The 17,401-nt window shown below is 41.8% G+C and overlaps 1 protein-coding gene across 2 annotated transcripts in view; it reads right to left on the bottom strand.

Annotated features, from left to right (window-relative positions):
- Positions 1–17,401, bottom strand: part of KCNN2 (potassium calcium-activated channel subfamily N member 2) — a 373,511-nt gene that overhangs the window by 206,861 nt on the left and 149,249 nt on the right. The window contains exon 1 of one of the 2 annotated variants that reach the window (XM_056116710.1): positions 11,466–11,484. The exons of the other annotated variant lie outside the window; for it this stretch is intronic. The gene's annotated coding sequence lies outside the window, so the exon portion shown is untranslated. Of the gene's footprint in view, positions 1–11,465; positions 11,485–17,401 lie in introns of those variants that run through there. 2 annotated transcript variants of the gene reach the window in all.

A 17,401-nucleotide genomic window follows, 5' to 3' on the forward strand; every position in this document is an offset into this window, starting at 1 on the left:
CCAAATGCTGTTAGTATAGCTTTTGTGCTCGTGTCAAGTGTCAGACTTTCTCTCTCTCTCTCTCTCTCTCTCTTTCTCTCTCTCTCTCTCTCTCTCTCTCTCTCTCTCTCTCTCTTTCTCTCTCTCTCTCTGAGGGGAGAGTGTTGGGGCTACACCTGGCTACTTAGGGGTTGCTTCTGGCTTTGCACTTAGGAATTATTCCCCCTTCGGGGACCACATGGGATGTCAGGGACTGAACCCAGCATTTGCAAGGCAAATGTCCTGCTGTGCTATTACTCCAGGCTTCAGCTCCTAGGTCAGACAATGAGAGACAACTCAAGATAATCAGAAGCAATGTGTGGGAGGCCGGGCATCTGAGAGCTAGCTTGCATGCTTAGCTAGTATGCCATCTAATATTGCTTGGAGAAACACCAATGATAAGAGGAGATTTACAGGGGAGGGGTTCCCAGTGTGCTTGTATTTCATACAAAAATTGCTAGGAGAAGGAGCTTATGGTTTTCCAAGGCTTTATACATTCCAAGACTATACAAAAGTTTATGACCTGATAATAAATCTTGTTTTCAAGTCAGAAGATTCCATGTGCCTTCAGGAATCTTATTAATTGCAAGAGTTTAAGTGCCTCCAATCTCTGGAGATCCTGGAGAATGACCTGCAGATGACTGGGAGGTCTAAAGTGTCCTCTCCTGCTTCCTACAGTGCAGTTTATTGTTTCAACCATGGGAACAGCCCTTCTATCTGCTCTCACTTTCTGGAGCTGGAATGCCTCTCCTGGGGCACTAAGATGGCAAAGACTAAAACCAATCAGCTCTCCTAACTTGACAGTCTCATCAAGAACCACTTCACAAGGGCCTCATCAAATGGTTCCATCTGGTTAATCAGAGGACCCTTGAAACCTGGAATCAGAAACAAACCTTGGATTTTAAAGAGCAGTTCTTGACTTTCCAGACCATTTTCATTTAACTATACAAGCCATGAGCCCTCCTGTGGAAAAGAAAAGGCAAATGGGATGGTTCTGGTAAAAAGTAGGCTTCAGAGGTACCCAGAATGCAAACTAGAACGTAAGTGGCAGGGAGGTGGGACAAGAGAGGGGTTGGAAGTTTTGGAGCTTTGGTGGCTATTTTCTTGTCTTTTAGAGAAAACACGGGATAACCTTGGGAATGAGAAGCTGGAATCCAATTCTAGAAATTCTCTGCAGAAGGGTAATAGATATATAAATGCAGATTAATAAGGAAAACCAGGGACAGAAAGCAGGACACAGAAGGTGAGAGTCAAGTGAAGGTGTGATGACGAATGAGCTGGTGCATTGCCTTGGACACTGTTCTCAACTCATCACACTTTGTGTTTTCCTCCTGTCTGGCTTCTGTGGTTTGCCAAGAAGCATGAGCCCTGGGGGATGTTAGCACACACTGTGTGCAAATTAGGGAGACAAGAAGGTGAATTGGCTGCACCCAGAGGGAAACAGGAGTGTAAGAACAGAGGAAGCAGCATTTCTTCCCTGCTGGGGAGAGGCACTGAAATAGGACCTAAGCTACTCCTTGACAGCTGTACAATCTTCTCAAGAGGCAGCACAAAACACTGGTTTCCTTCATCATGAAAATCTGATCGAATGGTAGGCTGACTCAAAACTGCATCTTGAGCCACACGCTTGACTAGGTCACCATTTCCATAACTTGGAGTTTAATAAAAGTATTAGTCGGATATGACACGCTTTGTTCCTTCTCAAGGAGGAAAGCTCTTCAACCACCATTGAAGAAATAGTATGTGCTTTGGGAAAAATCTTATTATTTTGAGCTCAGAAGATAAAGAGAATGAACTGAGATGAAAATTGGTTCTCTGTTTCATCACACTAGATTGGGTTTTAAGAAAATAATAGAACCACCCAGATCAGAGTCTCTGTCTCAAAATCCAAAAGTCAGTGAGGAGTACTCTGTGGCTCTGGTCCCTTGAGAATTAGGCAGGGGAATCAGAGGGTTTTTTTTCTTCTATGTGATCAATGACAACATCTGTCTCCCACCAAACCCAAAGCCAAATAAAAACAAAACAAAAATCTCCGTTCTAGAAGACACAGCACTGTGAGACAGAGGCAACACCTCACCTATTTACTGTCTTTGTAGCCCCCAAATATTCTTTATCAAATCATCTGACAATGACCATTTTTGGTTGGTTTATATTTTGTTACATTAAAAACTGTCATTACTGTAACTTCTTGTGGCAACGTTTTGGTATTCTTCAGCTAGATACCAAAAGTGAGGTTCTTACATCATATGTTGAACTCAATCTAAGCTTCTTTTTTTTAAAAAAAATGTTGAATCATCGTGAGATACAGTTACAAAGTTTTCATGATTGAGTTCCGGTCATACAATGTTTGAACACCCATTCCTCCATCAGTGTACATTTCCCACCACCAATATCCTTCCCCCCACCTACATTCCCCCAACAATCTAAGCCTTTTGAGGAAGCTCCATAGCTATGTCCAAAATGGTTGCACCAATTTATATTCCTATGATGGTCTCAATTTATACTCTGATGTTTTCTTTTTGGAAAGCAAGAGAAGGCCAGAAAGGTCAGCTGAGCTGATATTGTCCAGAGTCAGAGAACTGGGCGGCAGATAAGCTATAAGTAGGAGCAGCCATTCTTTCCATTACCCAAGTTTCCTGGCTATGGAAGTGTTTAAAGATGACCTTGAAAAAATATTTGGAATAGATAGTTTTGAAGAACACAAGTTTCAGTCTTCTTCTCAAGCCCACTTCGGGTCATACTGTAAGGTCCCTTGGGACCCTGGGGGGAGATTTCAGAGTTAAAACTCTACTAATTAGTAACTCTTCCTTTCCTGCCCCCTCCCTAGTAAAGCCTGAGCTGTGAAGCCCTTCCTTATTGGGATGTGAATTCTGAAACCATTTGTTGACTCTTCCTTGCTGGGATGCAAATTCGGAAACCATTTGTTGGCCTTCCTTATCTGTTACCTCTGTTAGGAACTTTTCCCTTATCCAGGTCCACCAGAATGCAGGAGCCATGAGCTGAGAATCAAAGAGAGCCAGGTGATAACCAAATGTCCAAGTCACCAGATGCTCACTAGCCACAATGCCTATGTACGTAAATGCTGATCTTTGAATCTATAGGCTAAGGAGTGATGTACTTTTAAATGGATTGGTTAAGAAAGTATATGTTGTTACGAATCTATTGGCTATGAAATGTGCGGGCTTTGCTGTAACGACCAGTGAAGGCCTATATAAGATCCCCTTTGAAGAAGTTCAGGGTCTTGCCTCACCTATCTGACCTGCATGTTTGTGTAGGCGGCTCGACCCTGGCTAGCCAGTCTCACAATAAACCTTGCTTGCTGTTTGCAGTCTCTGGAGTCTCTTTGTCGTTAAAGGGAGATCATGATCCGCATCCTAACAATATATAACTAAGTTTCATGTCTACCCTCTGAAATCGTCCCTCCTGCTATTTTTGCAGTGTTACAGGTGAGGGCCCCAAGGCTCAGACAAGTGTATCCACAAGCCCTCTCAGCTAGGACAGGAACCAGGGCTTACACCCAGGAGCCTGGCTTAGAAGCTCTGCTCAGATCCACTCCGCTAAATTAAATGGGCTCTCTTGAAAGCTGCTGGTCAGGCTTACATAAACTCCGGAAGTCATGGGGGCACTTGTGTCTTTTAACTGCCACTTGCTTTAATAACCCCAAACATTAATTTGCTAAGTAACTGGCTTGAGACACAATTCTTCCTTTGCAGAGGCCGGAGGCCCTTCTTGGAAACGCGCACTTCCTCAGACCCACCTGACGAGAAATCGAGTTGAGCCATTTATTGAGGGAAGCTGCTTTCCTGAGCAAGCACATTTTCTGAAATGCTGCGTGGAGAAGGGATTTTTGGGAAAACTGGCTCAGCACAGCAGCAAAGTCGAACTGGACTATCCTGCCAGGCACTGACAGGAGAGATAGTCCCACAGAGAGACGCGGATCCCTTACTGGCTGGGGGAGGAGGGGGTCAAAGGTCAAAGGTCTTGCTGTGACCTTGTCGCCTAAAAGTCTCATCACAGAGAGGATCTAGACGAACTGTCCCTGCTTGTGTGGAACTTGCCTCCCCTCGCTTTCTCAGACAAGGTTTTACGGATGTGCAATTTCTCAGTGACTGGGTTTCCAGATGTGCAGTTTCTCCGCGATCAGCCAAAGCCATCAGCAACATATGCCGAACTGTCCCCCACATCCCCACTTGAATGACAATTGCCCTGCCTGGTGAGACCTGATGGGTCTGTTGACAGGACACAGACCACTGGTCATTGCATGATGGGAGGTGGCTGGGTACACGCCCTGAAGCCACGCAAGTTGGCGGGGTATGCTCTTTTATTTGGGCTTCTGGACCACACCAGTGCTTCTTGGGTCAGTCCCAGCAGTGCACCTACACTGATCTTGCACCTGCCTTCAGCCCTTTGAGCTATCTCCTCTGCCTGGAGCTAACACTTTGTGAACAAAACACCCTCCCATCCTGCTACCCCACAACACAGGTGAAGCTGCCTGCCTACTCCCCTGAGACCTCTTGATGAGTTCGAACCACAGAGGAAAGTGTTTCCAGAGAAATTCAATGTCAAGAACAAGCGCTTCCGCAGCATCAGGTGCAAACACAAGACACGGCTGTAACTATCAGCACAAAATGTTCTGTTTCTCTACCTTCAATGGCTGTGACTAGCACAAGGGTTCACTCTGAGGCTGGCACACAGTGTTCAGGTGATAAAGTCAGCGGTTGGCCCAGACCCTACCTGGAGGACTGGAGCACAATAGGGAGGGCTGGGATTGAGTGGGAACTGCACCAGAGAGCTAAGCAGGGTGGTGGGGTCAGCTGCATGCTGTGTTTGTAAGATGAGCCAGCCAAGTCCTTACTCTCATCACAAAGGAGCTCAGGTATGGGCACATTTACCAGCCCATTGGTTGAAATTCTTCATTTTATCCATCAGCATATTGATGCCAGTACTACCACAAGTGGCTCATACTGGGGTGTGATTTCATTAATAATAATTACAGCACCAGCGTCCAAGTATTCAAAAGGATTTCTGGCATCTTTGCTACTGCTCAGAGAACCTTTGCATCTAGTTTGTTTCCCAATGTTGGAGTCATTTTCCTTGAGATTTCCGCAGAGGGGATTCCTCAATGGGGCACTTCAAGCATTCACAGCGCACCCCGAGAGGGTTATTATTAGTTCCTCTGCCTTCTGCTCTCTACACTCACCTGGAAAAGCGGTCTGTGGTTTGCCTCACTGCGTGCAAACACTGCAAACACAGAAAGGAGAGGAGGGCTGCCAGGTTTTCATTTGCAAACAAAAGCCACCTGCCTCTCGCAGAGCACTCAGCCATGGTGAGATTTCAGGCTGGAAGAGAAAAAGCAAACCAGACAAAACAGGGAAGGGATTCCCCTAAACTTTAGCTCTGTAAAGGCATCAACACACATCCCTTCATCCTAAAATGTGTGTTTGTCATCTATTAGGGGACCCAGCACTGTGCTGAATACTGGGGCGGGCACAGGAGAAGGCATGATATTCAAGGATGTAGCTTTACAGATCATGTGCCATAATGAGAAAAAAGGTCTGATTACTGCACATCAACATTTACATGTGCAAAAATAATGAGAGATGCTCCTGCATACCACGTGCCAAGGGAAGACCTGATTAACAACAAGAGGGGAACCACGAAGAGACCTCAAATAACATTCTAGACAAAGGATATGGGATTCAGCCAATGAGGCGGAACTGTGGAGTAATTTCAAGATTAGGCTAGTGGGAAGCAATGACACTATAGACAAAGGAAAGGCTTTGGGATTGAGTTCCAAGTGTGAAGGGAAATTGTTAGCAGAACAGCACAGGCAGGAGGACTGTTCAGAAAGCTCTTCCCTGCTGCTCTTTAGAGAACAGGTGATGAGGGCTGTGCCCCAACAAGGAGCTGGGCCATTGTTTAGATCAAAGATGGCAGTATCTATGGGCAGCCTGGTACAAGTGGAGATTGGGTTTAGGGTAATGACTGAGGCAGAACTGACAGGACTTGCGGAAAAAGTAGACGTGTACCTTGAAGACAAAAGAGGACTTCAAGATGCCTTTACGTTGTTTTCTCTGACTCACCCCAAACATCTTTGGAATCTCAGAATTGGAAGCCAATGGAAACTCTGGTTTTATTACCACTCCTAGCTCTATACAACCCCTTGCGTGGCCTCCTGATGCTCAACTGATGCCACTATCACCTCCACTCTGCTGAATTAACTCTAAACTGCCTCCAATTTCACCCCTCAAAACCCCGCCTCCTGCCATTGAGGTTATCTCTGCAGAAGGTAAATATGATCGTTGCATCCTGTGTTCTCTCAGAGAAAACCCAGCAGCTTCCCAAGAGCCAAAGTCAAGACCAGATTTAGCCACCATCACTCTCACTACACCACACCTCTGCTCTGGCAAGCTCCTTATCCATCTCAGAATGACCCCAAGTTCTCTCAGAAAGTTCCTCCATCTTAAGAATTCCGCCATATATTTCCAGAGTCAAGAAATTTCCCACTACCCTTTGGCGAAACTTCCACGGATCTTACACCCTGTGTGTGGCATGCCTCTCATACAACAGTGAGACGCTTCCAAAGTTGTTCATACATCTACCTCTGTCCTTCACCAACCAGCTCCCTGTGACCAGGCACCTATTATTTTCCTCTTTTTATTACCTGGTTCTTTATATAGTGATGGATATATACAAAATAGTGACAAATATGAACTGGACAGGAACATAAAATCCATTTCTATTACTTTTCTGAAGTAACCATCTAGCTCCTGCATAAAAAATATTTGATGAGGGTGAAGTTCATAAATCCACATTATTTTTTTGAGGGAGGTGTCTCTTTTCATCTGCTGACCTAAGACCTTCTTGCTTTTCTAGTTTCCACATATTAAGTGCCAAGTTAAAGGAGTCAATAAAGTATGCTCCTATATTTATGAGATTATATCCTAATGTGCAGAAGGACACAGGATCATTAAGCAGAATGAGTCCTATAAAGAAAATTACCACAGGCTGAGCCGATAGCATCAACAGTGCTACTTAAATTGGTTGATGAGGGAGCGTTCCGTTGAGATGGTAACATTAAAGTTGACATATGAAAGATAAACGAAAGAAAGAGAGAGAGAAAGGAGAGAGAGAGAGAGAGAGAGAGAGAGAGAGAGAGAGAGAGAGAGAGAGAGAGAGAACCTGGTCTTAGGAAAACTGGCTAAGCAGATTCCAGACAGAAGAAAGATCTATACCAGGGTTTTGAGGTAGAGATGCTTGCCAGATGTTCAAAGAAAGGAAGCTATGTGGGTAGAGCATTCTGAAACATGGAATGAGCCATGCTAGAAACAGAAGGATGAGGAGGAACTGACTCTGGGGGAATGATGGAGTCATGGGATTGAGTTTAGATTTCAAGAAACACAATTGAAGAACTACAATAGGCTGGTGGCACAAGCTGAATGACATATTTAAAAGAAACTTCGGCAGCTGGGAGGGACTGTTTTATGGAGAAGTAAAGGTCTGCGGTAATGCAGACAGCTGTGAATGAATTCTGGTACCTTTTGGAGAGAGAACCAATGTGAATGGATATGAGAAGGCCCTGGAGGGTTTTTTCACCTTTTCCAATCAATCAGCGGGTTGGCAAGACAAGTATCCAGGTCTGGTTTAAGAATACAGTATGAGCCCCTAACGTCCCTGGTAATTTTTTTTGAGAGTTTCTAGATCTGGACCCGATTCAGGGTGTCTCTGTTGGAAGATTGTTCTCTTCTAACCTATGTAACAGCAGGAAGCTTCTCTGTGATGCAATTCTGATCACAATAGATCTGCTGGAAGACACAGGACTTTATGTAACTACTGAACTATTAGCCAATATAGAGATCCCTATATTCACATGCCATTAGTCTCCTGAAGGCCAAAGCAGGACTTAATATTTACCTGTAATAGTTCATTGCTTTTAAATTTACCCCACCACTAGGAGCTTTCTATTCTTGTTCTGGCTTCTTACCCTTACCATTTACTTCCCACACACCCTTGAATTCTCTAGGTTTGATTTAACCACTGATTTCATGAAACAGCCAAAGGCCAAGAAAGATAGCAAAGGTTTGATCTTAAACTAGGTATATCTCAGAGAGGAAAGTAGATGAATTAAAAATTAATTTCAAGCCCAGAAAGAACTTACTTTGCTTGTGCTACTGGGAACTAAGTATTTTTCATGGAATAAGCCATTTGAATGTCCAAGTTTCCTCTTTCAGTTGAGAGAAGGAAGAACTGGGCTCAGGAAACAATGGGAGTGCTCCTGGGAGACATAATTAGTCTAGGAAATGAGAGCCAGAACAATAGCAGGGTTTTGCCAAAGACAACTCCCAATTTTGACCATTTGACTTTGGTTTAAAAAGGAGTGCAGATGAATACCCAGGCGGGACATAAATCTTAGAATTGCAGAGGTCTGTAACACATGCCAATGAGATGCTGCAAGACCTTCCAAACATACTGTGTGACCTTCAGCGTTCCAACTATTTAATTTACCTGGAGTTGATGCCTGCTTTCTAGATCTTTCTAGAACCTGTCTATAAAGGTTCTAGGGCCTGTCGTGGCCCCTATTCAGCTGATCTTTCCTTCATTCTTCTTTCAATCTAACCCTATTCTCAGTTAAAAGGAATTGGTACCCCTAAATTAATTGCTTGTGAATTTAAAATGCTATGCTTTGAAACACATATAACATCACTTTTTTAAAAAAAAGATGCAGGCCCATGAATTTTTACTGATTTACCAGAATGGTTAAGTCCTACTTCATAAATTCAATTACTTAAGATTTATTTTTAGCAAAGCTGAGCCCATAGACAGTCCCGGAATAAGTCAATCAGATCATTCCGTCTAACTGTGCATGAATCTTCTAGAGTTAACTGAAAACATTATCATATTTCTCCAACTAAATGACCTCATTTCATTTAATAATTTTTAAAAAATGTTCCCTTTCCAGGAGATTAAGGGATACATGAATGAGCATTAGTGATATCAGTCAGAGAATAACTCCTTTAAGAATGGACATGATAAAGAAGAAGGATTAGAGGATAGAGAAATAGTACAGAGGTTAAGGCACTCACCCTGCATGCCGCTGACCCACATTTGTTCCCCAGTCCCACATATGGGGATCAAACCACCAGGAATGATCCCTTACCACAGGACCAGGAATAATCCCTAAGCGTCACTGGGTATAGCCCAAAAATTTAAAGAAGATTTATCTGTGTTATATTAAAATACATTATAAGTTGAAAGAACCTAATACTTATTATGATTATTTTTATTTTAAAAAAAGTTTATTATAATATATTTGTAAGGACCATTCTGCACAGGAAGAAGATCTTTCACAGAAATTTGATGACCTACTACTTAGCGTCCTCCCGTTGTTCATCTTTGTTCATTTGCTCGAGCGGGCCCAGTAACGTCTCCATTGTGAGACTTCTTGTTACTGTGTTTGGCATATTGAATACTCTCAGTAGCTTGCCAGGCTCTCCGAGAGGGTTGGAGGAATCGAACCTGGCTTGGCTGGGCTGACTGTGCGCAAAGCAAATGCCCTACCACTGTGCTATCACTCCAGCCCACTATTTAGGGTATATTCAAATATATCTGCCCAAATATTTGTGTTAAAGAAAAAAATTGTTATTTATAATAACAATCTCCACAATTGAGTTGTGTAAACTAAAAGAATATAGTCTGCATATTTACAGAAATTAGGCACTTCACTTTAAAATAATTTTTCCTTCATAAAAACATTTAAAGGTCTTTGACTACACATTTAATAATTTAACAACTATAGAGGCCATGCCAGATCTACTTTCATATCTTTCTCAATTTATACTATTTTTCCTTAAAGTGGAGCCTCTGCAAACAATTTCAGTAACCTATGGAAAAGTATCATCATATATTTTTAGGGTTTCAATGCATCCCAGAAATCTTTGCATCAGATATAAATTTTATATTTTTGTTTTGTCAGTGAGGCTCCAAAGAAAAAAGCTCAGTAAACTTTATAATTAAATAAAAACTCCTTGAAATGACATTGCTCTGCTATTCCCCAGAAACATGTTTATAAAATCAAGGTTCTCAAAGCAGGGTGCTAATGAGCCCCACAGATGAACTGCATAATGAGGATCAATGAAGATATAATAATTGTCCAATAATCTAATACAACCACAAAACCCTGAGAATTATAAAAGACTCACAGTCTGAAAAAAAATACTATGAAAAACAAACCTTGCTACAAACAAAAGGCAGCAACAATCCTTGCAGGACTCTACAATGAAGAGACAGGGCTGGTCTCTTAAGGACCATTTTCCAAATTTTCCCACCCAGAAGGACCCCCATCAGGTACCTGTCCTTGGTGGGAGGCATCAGGGAAGACAACATCCATTACCTGCCTACTGCACACTTTGCTTTCACTGTGCCAGCCAGATAGTTGGCCCATTGCAGTGGGCTCTGCTAAGACTCTGCTCCTGTCCCTCATTTCCTAACCCCCAGCACCTCTTCTTCCTGCTGTTTATTCATTTCAGACCCTTCTTATTTTAAAGACACCAGCAAGCCTAGGGTCCTGAGCCCTGTGCCACTAGGTTGAGCATAAGGCAGACCTTAGATGCTGCATTGTAGGGTCCTCTACCAGCCAACCCTCCAAGGTGCCCACCAACTAGTGAGAGGCTCAGCCACCATCCATGGAGGATGTCTGGGAAATCGTTTCTAATATGAACAGAAATCTGATTTGCCAATGAAAGCCCATCAACATTCTGCACACCACCTGGTCTGGCTATGTCCTTTAAACCTTACAACTCACCTTCACATGCTTTCTTTCCTAGGACCGGGATGCCACACTGTCCACGCTTTGAGAGCCATGACTAACCTCTGGACAGTCAGAGGCATATTCAGATTCTTTTCAAAGAGCGCCAGGTGGAGGCTCAGGCAGAAGCTGCGACTTGATCAGACCCATGAATCTCAAAGTGTGGCCCAAAATAGCCCTGGCAGGGTTCATTCTGAATCCTGCTTGCACATCTCACCGGTTCCTGCCTGCATTTCTTCAGGGGCCATAAACTTCATTATGTCATTGATAGGCTCCAATTACTGGCCGTCTCCTGGATGCCATTTCCATCAAACTTACCAAGATGTGCCCTGTGCACTCTACCTTTTCATATTATCAGCTGACATTTCCATCCAACTTTTGGAAATGTCTCTAATTTTATTCTGGCACATCAAAGCAGATAGAGTATCCTTTCATTTCTAAACCTCTGGTCTCAGAGAACCTTTGAAAATGAGCTCAACACTAAGTGAGCTCTCTCTCTCTCTCTCTCTCTCACTCACTCCTCACTGGTCCTTAATAAAACAGATACTTCTGATTCTCCTAAGACCCTCCATAGGTGGGCTTAGAAACTCAAGATTCCACTCATGGTAAAGAAGTGGTCAATTTCTCCCATCCTAAATCTAACCAAGCTGACTAGGGGAAGAGAAGTATGTCAAAATGATGATGTATTTTGCCTGCAAATTTTCTTCTATTGGCGTCTGACCCAAAATGTTTATACTAGATAGGTATTGACTTGCTTTTTCTAAGGTGTAGAAAATAAAGATTCTTTTTACATCACCATGAAAAGAATTCTCTCAAATTTCTTAGACTCTCATTGTAATCTTCCTGGGTATCTATGTCCTTACTTTTATACAGCCCAATAACCCCCAAAGAGCCGGACCATCTAGGTAAACACAAGTATCCTCAGTGTGACATGCCCAGCTTTGCTTTTCTTGTCAAGATGATTAATCAAGATCTTGGGAAACACAAATTTTAGGACTGTTTGTCCTATTGCCATGAAAAATGCCACTGGAGTGTGAGACAGATTGTGTTGACTCTGTAGATTGTTTGGGGTATCATGGACATTTTAATCAAGTTAATTCTCCCCATCTATGGAGATGGGATGGCTTGTCACTGATTTGTGGGAAACAAATAATAATATGGCCCATGTTTTCAGTTATTCATTAATAATCATTAGGTCTATTTTAATAATTGGATGTTTAAAATTAGAACCGCTTATAGTATTATCAGAAAGAAATTCCTTTGGTTAGCAATGATCAGGATACTATGTTTACATCTTTCTCAAATGTGACCCTAGAGCTTTAAGTTCATGACTTAAAAAAAATGTGTTTTGGCTTCAATGCTTAGAAATCATCAGCAGAACTTACATAATGCCTTCTGTTTGAGAGTCTCTACTTTCCTGAAGCTTAATCTTATTTAAAAACCTTATATCCATAGCACTTTAACCCTGAAATTCTATTATCAATTTAGACCTGAAAGGACTTACAGAACATGGAACCCTAGGGTTGACAGGCAGAAGGAGGATGGAAAATCTTGGGCCAAATAAGGCTGAGATGCAGGAGAGGGATGGAAAACCATGGGTCAATCAGGGGCAGACCTTAGTCTGCTTGTGATTTTAGATTTCCTGCATGGTACTCAAGAGAACTTTCCTCTACTGCTTCAAGGTACTCTAGATCCAACTCCAACCTAGAATAGCTCTCCATTCATTTTCCACTCATCATAATAAATTATAATTGCATCAATCATGTGGCTTTGCACCCCTCCCCTTTGGGGAATTATGGGCACTGGAAGGCTCAGAAGTGATGTGCTTAGTTCTTAAAGAATTCCATCTTTTTCCAAGAAATGTTAGCACAAAAGGCAGCTAAAGGGAAAATCCAAAAGAACCAGGAAAAACACAAGAGAGCTACAGAAAGCCCCCAAGTGCAGAAAGTTGTGAGGGGAAAGAAATAGAGGAAGTTCTCGAGAGAGAACACAGACTTAGATAGAGTGGGAAAGTCTAGCAAAGAGACATAGGGACAAGCATGCAAGACACATGTTCAAGGAAGAACCTGGGCTTGAAGAGCAAACCTGTTTTTGTTCTTTTAATGTGTACAGTCTCACTGGAATGAAGTGATATCTTCTTGTTTTGATTTGTATTTCCTTGTTGGTCTGGAAGGAAATTTTCTCATATATCTATTGGTTAACTATATGTGTTATTAAAAAATATTCATCCCTTCTCCCCTTTTTACATTTTTGTTGTTTGTTTAGTTTTTACAAGTGCTTCATATATCTTAGATATTAAACCCTGGCCAGATGAGCTGTGGGTGAAAAAACTGTGGTATATATACACAATGGAATACTGCTGGGCTACAAGAAAAAATAAAATCATGCAATTTGCCACTATGTGGATGGAACTGGAGAGTAACATGCTGAGTGAAGCCAATGAGAAGGAGAGAGAAAAATACAAGATTATCTTTTATATGTGGGATATATACAGGAACATAGCATGAGAGTAACAAATGACTAAAGCCAACAGAACCTTTAAACTTTCTTAACTTTCAAAATTTTAAAACGTTAACCTTTAACCTTTTTCTTTAGTGTTCTACAGAACTATCTGAGGGATAGATAGAAGGGGACCCTGGGGCTCACTCATCCAGGTACTCGCCCAGCGGCAGGACCCCTTCCCGGGGCCTCACGTCTAACTAGATCCCCTAAGAACGACCGCTTTTCATCCTTGGTCTGCGGGAGACGGGAATTGAGGCACACGGTGCGAGCCCAAAGCTGAGCCGGTCCGCCTCCCTCTGCTCACTCATCCAGGTACCCACCTGGCGGCAGGGATGGCACCTACCCCCCACCTAAACTTGAACTCTGAAAGCCAGCAGCCACCAGGATCCTGGCCTGGGGCAACTGCCTCCACTTCTGCAGTGAGTGCCAGCCCAACTAGTCACTGACCCAACAGGTCTGTGGACTAGCATCTGAACTGGCTGGGGGCATGGTCACCACTTTAGGGGGCGTGGCTTCCTTAAAAGTGTTCTTCTCCAAGGCTGCTGGCCGCTCACATGGCCACAATTATATTTCCCATTCCCAGCACTCTGGACTTTAATCCCAGCCTTTATCACCTAATCATGTGGAAAAAATTCTGGGTACCTCAACTACAATACAACAATAATCCACTTGCCTACTCCAATTCTACCAAAAGACCAGTATGCAAGAAGCTGTACAAGCCCAATATTAAAGAGCACCTCCTCCAAAACTTCACTAGATGCCCATCATAAGCCAAAGAAAAATGCCTGAGAGGAAGGTCAGACTCTAGAAAGGGAGAAGAGTGACCACCATTGACCAACTTTATCCAGAATCCTTTCCCACGATAAGAGGGAATAGTACAAATGAATTCCAGGGTTTTACCACTAGACAACCAAAACAACATGAAGAAACAGCGCAAATCTCCACTACAAGGACAGAACGAGGAAAAGAGTACCAAATCCTCAACCGGGGTTATCCACAAATATGCTCTCTTCGATAAAGAATACCGAGATGAAATGCAAAGGATGTTCAAGAAACTACTCAAAGAATCAATGAAGGAGATATCCAGAAAACTAAAGGAAGAAATGAAAGAAGCAGTAGAACGAATAGTCAAGAAAATACAGGGAAAAAGTGAGAGCAGAAATAAAAAAGCTACAAAAAGAAGTGTCACAAATAAAGGATTCGGTAGACGAAATTAAAAACTCAGTAGGTGCCCTTAGGAGTAGAATGAATACAGCTGAAGACAGGATCAGTGAGCTTGAAGATGAGCAACAGAAATCGCATAGGGAACAACAAGCAATGAGAAAAGACCTCAAAATAGCTCTAAGGAGAATCAGAGACCTAGGAGATAACACCAAGAGGAACAACATTAGAATCATCGGAGTACGAGAAGGACAGGGAGAGAACCCCAGGAAAAAGCCACAGTCAAATAAATCATTGCTGAAAAGTTCACAGAGTTAAAGAATGCAGACAACCAGATCCAAAGAGCCAGAAGGGTTCCAGCTAAAAGATGCCCTAATAAAAACACTCCAAGGCATATCATAGTCAGAATGATGGATGCTGTGGACAGAGACAGACACAGTACTGAAAGCAGCAAGGTCAAAGAAGGAAATCACATACAAAGGAGCACCCCTTAAGTTTACAGCAGACCTATCAGAGGAAACCCTCCAAGCCCAAAGGCAATGGTGGGATATAGTAAAAAAAAACTTAATGAAATGAATGCCTCACCAAGAATACTTTATCCAGCTAAACTCTCACTCAAATTCAAAGGAACAGTACACTATTTTATAAATAAACAGCAGCTCAGGAACTTCATAGACTCAAAATCAAATCTAAAAGGATTAAAGGGGCTCCTGTAAGATAAGAAGGAAAACACTTATAAACACAACCAACCCCTACAGAAAGATGGCACAAAACCCCATGACAATAATCTCTCTCAATGTCAATGGTCTAAATGCACCAATCAAGAGACACAGAGTAGCAAAATGGATCAAAAAACTGAAACCAACATTCTGCTGTCAACAAAAACTCATCTGAACAATCAGAGCAAACACAGACTCAAAGTTAAAGGATGGAAAACAATACTGCAAGCAAACAGTTCCCTCAAAAACACTGGGGTGGCCATACTAGTATCCAACAACATAAATTTTTGGTTGAAAAAGATTAGAAAGGACAGCGAAGGTCATTTTCTATTTATCAAGGGATACGTACAACAGGAAGAAATCATACTCTTAAATGTATACGCACCTAATGAGGGACCAGCTAAATACTTAAAACAACTGCTAACAGATTTTAAGGAGGACATTGCTAGCAACACAATAGTAGTTGGAGACTTCAACATCGCCTTATCACCTCTGGATAGATCAACAAGAGCAAAACTCAACAAGAAAACATTGGCTATGAAGGAAGAAATAGAAGAAAGAGGGCTAATAGACCTTTACAGGGATTTACACGCCAAAAAGAAATAATACACATTCTTCTCCAGTGTACACGGAACTTTCTCCAAAATAGACAATGTGCTAGGCCACAAAACATACTTCAGTGGAATCAGGAAAATAGAATTAGTATCAATAATCTTTTCAGACCACGATATGTTGAAGATAGAAGTGAATCACATTAAGATATTGAAAAACAAATTAAACACCTGGAAATTAAACAACTCAATGTTGAACAATGAGTGGGTCAGGAAGGAAGTTAAAGACAAAATCAAAAGATACCTGGAAACAAACGAGAATGAAGACATGAGCTACAGAATCTATGGGACGCAGCTAAAGCCATGCTAAGAGGAAAATTTATAGGATTGCAAGCATTCCTAAGGAAAGAAGAAAGGGCCTACATAGATAACCTAACCACACAGCTCAAGGTCATAGGAAAAGACCAACAAAAGTAACCCAAAATTGGCCAAAGCAAAGAAATAATAAAATTTAGAGCAGAAATTAATGATATGGAAACCAAAAAAAAAAAAAATCTGAAAGGTCAATGAAACCACGAGCTGATTCTTTGAGAAAATAAATAAGATTGATAAACCACTAGCAAGACTAAAAAGAAACAAAGAGAGAACCCTAATAAACCAAATCAGAATTGAAAAAGGAGACATCACAACAGAAACCAATTCTGTAGGTTCAAAAGATCATCAGAGACTACTTTGAGAGTCTGTATGCCATGAAACAAGGGAACCTAGAAGAAACGGATAAATTCCTGGATTCCTATAATCTCTCGAGATTGAACCAGGAAGACTTGGAATACCTGAATAGATCCATTCATATCAAGGAAATTGAAGTGGTAATCAAAAGTCTTCCCCAAAACAAAAGCCCAGGCCCAGACGAATTCACTAGTGAACTCTTCCAAATATTCGAAGAAGACCTTTTGCCAGTTCTCCTCAAGCTTTTCCAGGAAATTGAAAAAACAGAAACTCTCCCAAAGAGCTTCTATGAAGCACATATCTCCCTAATACCTAAAACAAAGACACCACCAACAAAGAAAACTATAGGCCAATATCCCTGGTGAGCATGGATGTGAAGATCCTCAACAAAATATCAGCAAATAGAATCTAACGACTAATCAAAAAGATTATACACCACGACCAAGTGGGATTCATCCTGGGGATGCAAGGATGGTTTAACATTCAGAAATCAATCAACATAATCCTTCATATCAACAAAAGTAAAGATAAAAACCATTTGATCATATCAATAGATGCAGAGAAAGCTTTTGACAAGATCCAGCACCCGTTTGATGAAAACTCTCACCAAAATGGGTTTTGAAGAAACTTTCCTCAAGCTAGTCAAAGCCATCTATGACAAACCCATGGCAAGCATTATTCTTAGTGGGGAAAAACTAAGGGCCTTTCCTTTAAGATCAGGGACAAGACAAGGATGCCCACTATCACCACTTCTGTTTAACATAGTACTGGAAGTACTTGCAATCGATATTAGGCAAGAAAAAGATATTATAGGCATCCAGATAGGAAAGGAAGAAATCAAGCTCTCACTATTCACAGATGATATGATACACTATGTCTCGAGAATCCTAAATCCTCTACCAAAACACTTCTAGAAA

Source organism: Sorex fumeus, unplaced genomic scaffold (assembly GCF_029834395.1).
Source record: "Sorex fumeus unplaced genomic scaffold, SorFum_2.1 ptg000033l, whole genome shotgun sequence".
Classification (NCBI taxonomy): domain Eukaryota; kingdom Metazoa; phylum Chordata; class Mammalia; order Eulipotyphla; family Soricidae; genus Sorex; species Sorex fumeus.